This window comes from Nicotiana tabacum, chromosome 1, assembly GCF_000715075.1.
Source record: "Nicotiana tabacum cultivar K326 chromosome 1, ASM71507v2, whole genome shotgun sequence".
Taxonomy (NCBI): Eukaryota; Viridiplantae; Streptophyta; class Magnoliopsida; order Solanales; family Solanaceae; genus Nicotiana; species Nicotiana tabacum.
Window position 1 is genome coordinate 107,657,978 of NC_134080.1, and position 8,439 is coordinate 107,666,416.

Genomic DNA, 8,439 nt, shown 5'->3' on the forward strand with positions numbered 1-8,439 from the left:
GATTGTATGTTGGTCTCGCTTCAGCCAGACATGGATATTTCTCGTATTCAGGCATACGCTCAGGGTATAGAGGAGCGTAAATAGAAATAGAGGGCCGATCATGAGCATGGAAGGGCCCAAAATAAGAGAGCAACGTCTTCGGGTCCTTCTGGTGAGTTTCGAGGTGGTCAGAGGCAACAATACTCGAGGTATCCAACCCATCCATCGGCTAGCGCACCCCCTCAGTTTGGCGGTAAGAGATTCGATCATTCCACATATTTAGGCTCTGGTTAGAATTTCAGGGCCTTAGGTTCTCAGTATATGGGTGAGTCAAATTAGATGAGGCTGCCCTTGCCATGATGTGCTCAATGTGGTAAGTAGCATACTGGGCAGTGCCGTATGGAATTAGGTATTTGTTATACTTGTGGTTATCCAGACCACGTTATGAGGGATTGTCCGATGAGAGGTGATGCAAGCATAGCTCAGCCATCGGGAGCTGTAGCTGGTTCGTCATCATCAGTACGCACCCTAGGCAAGGTCCTTAAGCACCAATGAGTCATGGTAGAGGCAGAGGCGGATCATCTAGCTCGAGAAACTCTCAGAACCGCATTTATGTGTTGGCAGGACGACAGGACCAGGAGTCATTACTTGATGTTGTTATAGGTATATTATCAGTCTCCTCTTATGATGTATATGCACTGATTGACCCAGGTTCCACCTTATCATATGTTACTCCGTTGGTTGCTAGTAAGTTTGAAATAAAACCTAAATTGGTTAAACCTTTTGAGGTGTCTACTCCTGTTGGGGACTCAATGATAGCTAAGCAAGTATATAGGGGTTGTATAATAGTAGTTCATAGTCGATCTACCGTAGCAGACTTAATCGAGTTAGATATGGTAGAATTTGATGTTATAATGGGTATGGATTGGTTGGCTTCTTGTCATGCCAACATTGATTGTAGATCAAAGATAGTTCGATTTCAATTTCCAAGGGAGCCTGTTTTGGAGTGGAAAGGTAATACGGCATCGCCGAGAGGAAGATTCATTTCCTATCTCAAGGCAAGGAAGATGATCAATAAGGGTTGTATTTATCACATAGTTCGGGTTCAGGATATGGAAGTGGAGTCACCAACCATGCAGTCCATCCCTGTGGTGAATGAGTTTCCCGATGTTTTTCTTGATGAGCTTCCGGGTCTCCCCCTAGAGCGAGAAATTGAGTTTGCTATTGACCTACTACCAGATACTATCCCAATATCTATTCCTCCCTATAAAATGGCCCTTGTAGAGCTAAAAGAGTTGAAAGAACAACTAAAGGACTTGCTTGAAAAAGGCGCTATCAGACCTAGTACATCACCATGGGGAGCACATGTGTTATTTGTGAGGAAGAAAGATGGTTCCTTACGGATGTGTATTGATTATAGATGGTTGAATAAGGTGACGATCAAGAATAAGTACTTGCTCCCGAGGATTAATGACTTATTTGATCAGTTGCAAGGTGCCAAGTGTTTTTCAAAGATAGACTTGAGGTCCGGGTACTATCAAGTAAGAGTTAATGATGAAAATATTCCAAAGATAGCATTTAGGACAAGATACAGGCACTTTGAGTTTCGTGTTATGTCGTTCGGTGTAACTAATTCCCCAGCAGTGTTCATGGATTTGATGAACCGTGTATTCAGGCCCTTTTTAGATCTGTTCGTAGTTGTATTTATCGATGATATATTGGTGTATTCTCGTTCAGAGGCTGAGCATGCAGATCATCTGCGTACTATACTTAGTGTTCTACAAGAAGGGAAGTTGTATGCAAAATTTTCTAAATGTGAATTATGGTTGAACTCTGTAGCTTTTCTTGGGCATGTTATTTCAGGTGAAGGGAAGTTGACTCAGAAGGGAGCAAAGTTTCAATGGACTGACGCTTGCGAATGAAGTTTCCAGACCTTAAAGGATAGATTTACTTTAGCACTAGTTCTGATTCCCAGAAGGGACCGATGGTTATGTGATCTATTGTGATGCTTACGGCGTTGGATTGGGTTGTGTGCATATGTAGCAGGGTAAGGTTGTGGATTATGCTTCTAGACAACTAAGAAAGCACGAGATGAACTACCTGACCTACGATTTAGAGTTAGTCGTGAGGATCCATGCACTAAAGATGTGGAGGCACTACTTGTATGGCATTCATGTTGATATCTATACGGATCATAAGAGCCCCCAGTACATCTTCAAGCAAATGTAATTGAATCTACGTCGAAGGAGATGGTTGGAGCTACTTAAAGACTATGATGTTGATATTTTATACCATCCAGCGAAGGCGAACATAGTAGCCGGCGCACTCAGTTGTAGATCTATGGGTAGCTTGTCGTATTTACAGCCAAAAAAGAGGGGAATAGCCCATGAGGTTCATCAGCTAGCTAGTCTTGGAGTTCGGTTACTGGACTCAGGTGATATTGGAATTACTCTTCAGGATAAGGCAACATCCTCTTTAGTAACTGAAGTAAAGGAACATCAGTACGAGGATCATGTGTTAGTTCATTATAGGGATACCATCCTTTAGAAGGAGAAGACACCATTTGAAATTATAGAAGATGGGATCCTAAGATATCGAGGATGATTATGTGTGCCTAATGTTGTAGGGTTGTGTTGGCAGGTTATGGGAGAAACTCACTATTCTCGTTATTCTATCCATCCAGGAGCAACAAAGATGTATCATGATATCAGGAAACTGTATTGGTGGGAAGGAATGAAAAAGGATATAGCAGAGTTTGTTGCTCAGTGTCCTAACTGTCAGCAGGTCAAGATTGAGCATCAAAAACCCGGTGGGTTATTGAAAGCTATGGAGATTTCGACTTGGAAATGGGAAGTAATCAATATGGATTTCATCGTAGGCTTACCTCGTACCCAGCATAAGTTCGATTCTATATGGGTGATTGTTGATAGGCTTACAAAGTCAACACATTTTCTGCCCGTTAGAACTACATATTCCTCAGAGGATTATGCAAGGCTTTATATTAAGGAGATAGTACGACTGCATGGTGTCCATGTATCTATTATCTCGGATAGAGGAGCTCAATTTACAACTAACTTTTGGAGGTCCTTCCAAAAAGGATTGGGGACTCAAGTAAGTCTTAGTATACCATTTCATCCCCAGACAGACGGACAGGTTGAGCATACTATTCAAACACTAGAGGATATGTTACGAGCTTGTGTAATAGACTTCAAAGGTAGCTGAGATGATCATCTGCCGCTTATTGAGTTCGCATATAATAATAGTTACCATTCCTGTATTCAGATGGGTCCATACGAAGCTTTTTACCGATGAAAGTGTAGGTCGCCTATAGGGTGGTTCGATATTGGAGAATCTGGATTGCATGGGCCAGATGTGGTTCAGCAAGCCATAGAAAAAGTAAAGTTGATTCGGGACTGACTATTGACAGCTCAGAGTTGTCAGAAGTTATATTCTAAAGTGCGGCATCGGGATTTAGAGTTCGGGATTGATGACTGGGTATTCTTAAAGGTGTCACCTATGAAGGGTGTGATGAGGTTTGGCAAGAAAGGCAAAATTAGCCCACGGTATATTGGGCCTTATAGGATCATTCGAAAAGTGGGCCAAGTAGCTTATGAGTTAGAATTTCCCTCGGAATTGGAATCTGTCCATCCGGTTTTTCACGTATCTATGTTACGGAAGTGCATTGGCGATCCTACCCGTGTGGTGCCACGAATGATGTACAGATAATAGAAGACTTATCATATGAGGAAGTTCTGGTTTCCATCCTAGACCGACAAATCCGCAAGCTACAGAATAAGGAGGTAGCCTCCGTGAAAGTACTTTGAAGGAACAATAATGTTGAAGAAATGACTTGGGAAGCCGAGGAAGACATGAAGTCTAGATATCCCTACTTATTCCCTCCTTCAGAGAAGGGTCCGACTAAGACATCATAACCATAAGTTACGTGTATAAATTCTTATGTTGGTTGTTGTTGTTGGTCATGTGAGGCCATTGTCGTTATTCATAATTATGGCCATATGTGTCGTTGGGTTATTAAGCTTCTACGGGGAGAGTTGGTAGTGGTGTTGTTACAGAGGCAACCTTTCCAAAGTTATATAGATCACGGGGAATTGAACATTCGAGGATGAATGTTTCTAAGGGGGGAATGATGTTACATCTAGCGTACGTTAAAATTTCATTTTCAGTTAGCCAACGTGGACTTGGGGAGGAGATCATTTTGACGTTAACGTATTTACGCTATTTGTAACAAGCGATAAATAAGTATTATGAAGGATAAAGGGGTACACGAATTAAAGAAAACGAGTTTCGTAAAAAATGGCCAATTTGGAATGAAATACGGGTCAAGCGATAATATCTGATAATTATGAGCTAGTACCATGCAAGGTACCATATAATCACGTTAGTATAATGTATAAAGTATATTAAAAATAAGTAGAATTTTAAGCAATTTGTGATAATTTTTAAATTATACGAGTAATTGTTTAGTTACCCGATAACGGGACATCACCCAATTAACTAATAAGTGTATAAAAATTTATAAATTATCCCCCCAAACACGTGGCAAGAAGACACCAAATCAAGAAGTGACTAAGTAGTCACTTATGCTTAGGTGGAAACCTAGGCATAAAAGAGAATGCATGACTATCCTAAGTTGTCTTGTTACAATCCAATATGAATCAAAATGAGAATTAAAAAAGTTATTCCTCTAAAAATTTCAAGGAACCAAAAACATTTTTTCATTCCAAAATTTTTAGGAAGTAGAAGCAATTTCTTCCATGAATTTCTAAGAAGCAGGGGAAAATTCCGTTCAATCGACGAAGGTTTTCCAACGGAATATTACACGGAGTTTTCCCTACTCCAGGTATGCTAATGTTATCCCTTCTTTTTTTTGGCATGATCTATACGTCACGAACAAATGCACAATTTCCATAAATTACTCTATTCATAGAAATACTAGGGGTGTCTATATTATTGATTCCTCATGTGAATTATTATTATCTTCTGTTCATGGGTCTCAGAATAATACGCAGTTGAAAAAGCTTATCCAGAAGGAATATTGAGATTATTACATATTTTTCATGTATTTCACTCATTTATACATGTGCATTGACCCATGACCAGATGGCGTTATATACGCGTATATATGTAAACATATGTAAATGGGATATGGGAAAAGTCTATAGCGTTATATACGCACCACCACCTGATCAGTTGGTATATGTTGATGATGTTGCCCACAGTGGCCGAGACGATATGATGGGATGCCCTCAGTGGCTTGATGATATAATGTACACCCATACCTATGCATGGCACGACAATTATACCACGTGCATGACATTATAAATGTTCTATATTCCATGTTTCATATATGTCTTTTACGTACTAATTTTCATACCGTACATACTCAGTATATTTTTTCCTACCGACACCCTATTTCACGGGGCCTACGTTTCATGCCCGCAGGTGCAGGTAGGCAAGCTGACGGTCCCCCTTCTTAGGATCCTTAATCAACGAGAGTTGGTGTGCTCCATTTGATCCGGAGCTGCTTTTGATTTTGGTATGATATGTTTATATATATATATATCAAGATCAAAAGCAACTCCAGATCAAATGGAGCACACCAACTCTTGGTTCAGTTATGTTTCCATTAGAGGTTTGTAGACAGTATGTCTAGTTGGATAGTATGTGGCCTTGCCGGCTTCCAGTTTTGAGATGTATTGTTGTCTATAGCAACCTTGTCAGCTCGCCCTACGTATATTACACGTATATGTTTGTACGCTTTTTGGGCAGATTTCCTTCATGTATATTACTCTCGTAATTCAGTAGATGTTATTCAGATTTATATCATAGACACATGCATAGGGGTGTTTGACAGGTAGGACTCAGGCACCCATCGCGGCCCATGACAGTTGGTATTAGAGCTCTAGGTTACTTAGGTCTCACAATTCATGGACAAGCTTGGTAGAGCCTGAGGGATCGGTACGGAGATGTCTGTACTTATCCCCTAGAGGCTACAGAGTTAGGAACAGTTTCACTTCTATTCTTCTCTGTCGTGCGATTTGGTTTCTCAATGCTAATTGAACTTCTACTATGTTCTTTTGTAGATGGCGAGAACACGCGCTTCTTCATCCGCTGATCAGCATCCCGAGCCCCTAGCGGCAGCACCTACAAAGGGTAAAGGATAAGGCCGAGGCCGTGCTAGGGGCCGAGGCAGGGGCAGAGCTCAGCCCAAAGCAGCAGCACCAGCGGTGGAGCCTCAGGTAGAGTTTGATGATGAGGTTCCGGCCCAGACAGTTCCGGTGAGTCCAACTCAGGTCCCAAAGGGGTTTATTGTTACCCTAGTACTCCAGGATGCTCTGGTCCGTCTAGTGGGCCTTATGAAGAGTGTCACTCAGGCAGGCTTACTTCCTGTAGCACCAGCCATCTCTTAGGCTGGAGGAGGAGCACAGACTCCCACTACCCACACTCTAGAGCAGATGGCTCCCCAGTTTCAGACTCCAGCAACTCAACCAGTTGAAGCAGTTCAACCGGGTGTAGTAGCTTAGACCGATGATGGAGCAGCTATGTCTGCTGATGCTTTGTGAAGGTTGGATGGATTCACCAAGTTGTTCACTACTACTTATGGTGGTACAACTTCAGAGGATCCCCAGGATTACTTAGATAGCTATCATGAGGTTCTTCGGAACATAGGGATAGTGGAGACCAATGGGGTCAACTTTGCTGCTTTCCGTCTGTCAGGTTCCGCCAAGAAATGGTAAAGAGATTATTGTTTGGCCAGACCAGCTGGATCACCAGCTCTCACTTGGGACCACTTCTCGAAGATATTTCTTGAGAAGGTTCTTCCCGTCACTCAGAGAGAGGAGTACCGCAGGCAATTCGAGCGTCTCCAGTAGGGTTCTATCACTATCACCCAGTATGAGATGAGGTTTATTGATTTGGCTCGTCATGCTCTTCTGATACTCCCCACAGAGAGAGAGAGAGAGAGAGAGAGAGAGAGAGAGAGAGAGAGAGAGAGAGAGAGGGTGAGGAGGTTTATTGAGGGACTCGCTCATCCAATTAGACTGCAGATGGCTAAGGAGACAGGTAGCAAGATTTCTTTTCAGGATGCGACCAATGTGGCTAGGAGGGTTGAGATAGTTTTGGCTCGGGGAATGGTTAGGGGTCTAATCAGAGGCCTCATCATTCGGGCATATTTAGTGGGGCCTCATCTAGAGGCAGGGATTCTTACGGTAGAGGCCATCCTCCTAGGCCCTTTCAGTTATCACTTCAATCATATGCAGTATTCTGATCAATTGCCCTACAGTGCACCACCAGCTCCTATCAATGCACCTCCACTTCAGAGTTTTCAGGGTGGTTATCCTGGCCGTCAGGGTTAGTTTCAAGGTCAGCAGTCTCAGTAGCTGAAGTCTTGCTATACTTGTAGTTATATGAGGCACATTGCTAAGTTTTGCCCTCGAGTCTCGAGCAGTTCTCAACACTAGGGTTCTCGTGTTATGGTTCCAGCACCGGGTGTTCCACCGCCCACTCAGCCAGCTAGAGGTAGGGGTAGAGGTGTTAGAGGTGGAGGCTAGGCTGCTAGAGGTAGAGGCCAGACATCTAGAGGTGGAGCCCAGCTAGCTAGAGGTCGTCTTAGGGATGCAGTTCAGAGTGGTGGGGCCCAGACCTAATGTTATGCTATACTAGGCAGACCTGAGGCTAAGGCCTCCGATGCAGTTATCATAGGTACGGTTTCAGTATGCAGTAGAGATGCCTCAGTTCTATTTGATCCAGGGTCCATATATTCTTATGTATCATGTTATTTTGCCCCTTATCTGGGTGTGCCTCGTGATTCTTTGAGTGCTCTTGTATATGTGTCTACACCGGTGGGTGATTCTAATGTGGTAGATCGTGTTTATCGTGCTTGCGTGGTCATTATTGGGGGTCTTGAGACCCATGTAGATCTCCTACTTCTCTACATGGTGGATTTCGATGTCATTCTAGGGATGGATCTGTTATCCCCATATCATGATATATTGGATTGTCATGCCAAGACCGTGACTCTTAGTATTACTAGGGTTGCCTCGTTTGGAGTGGATAGGGACTCCTAGTCATTCTACCAGTAGGGTTATCTCATATATAAAGGCTCAGTGTATGGTTGATAAGGGATGTTTGGCCTATTTGGCGTATGTTCGTGATTCTAGTGTTGAGGGTCCTTCTATGGATTCTGTGCCCATTGTTTGTGAGTTTCCAGAGGTATTTTCTTCAGACCTACCAGGGATGTCACCCGATATGAATATTAATTTTTGCATTGATTTGGCTCCATTACACTTAGCCCATTTTTATTCTGCTATATCGTATGGCTCTGCCAGAGTTGAAAGAATTGAAAGAATAGTTGAAGGACTTGCTGGATAAAAGGCATTATTAGACCGAGTGTCTCACCTTGGTGTGCACCGATATTGTTTGTTAAGAAGAAAGATGGGT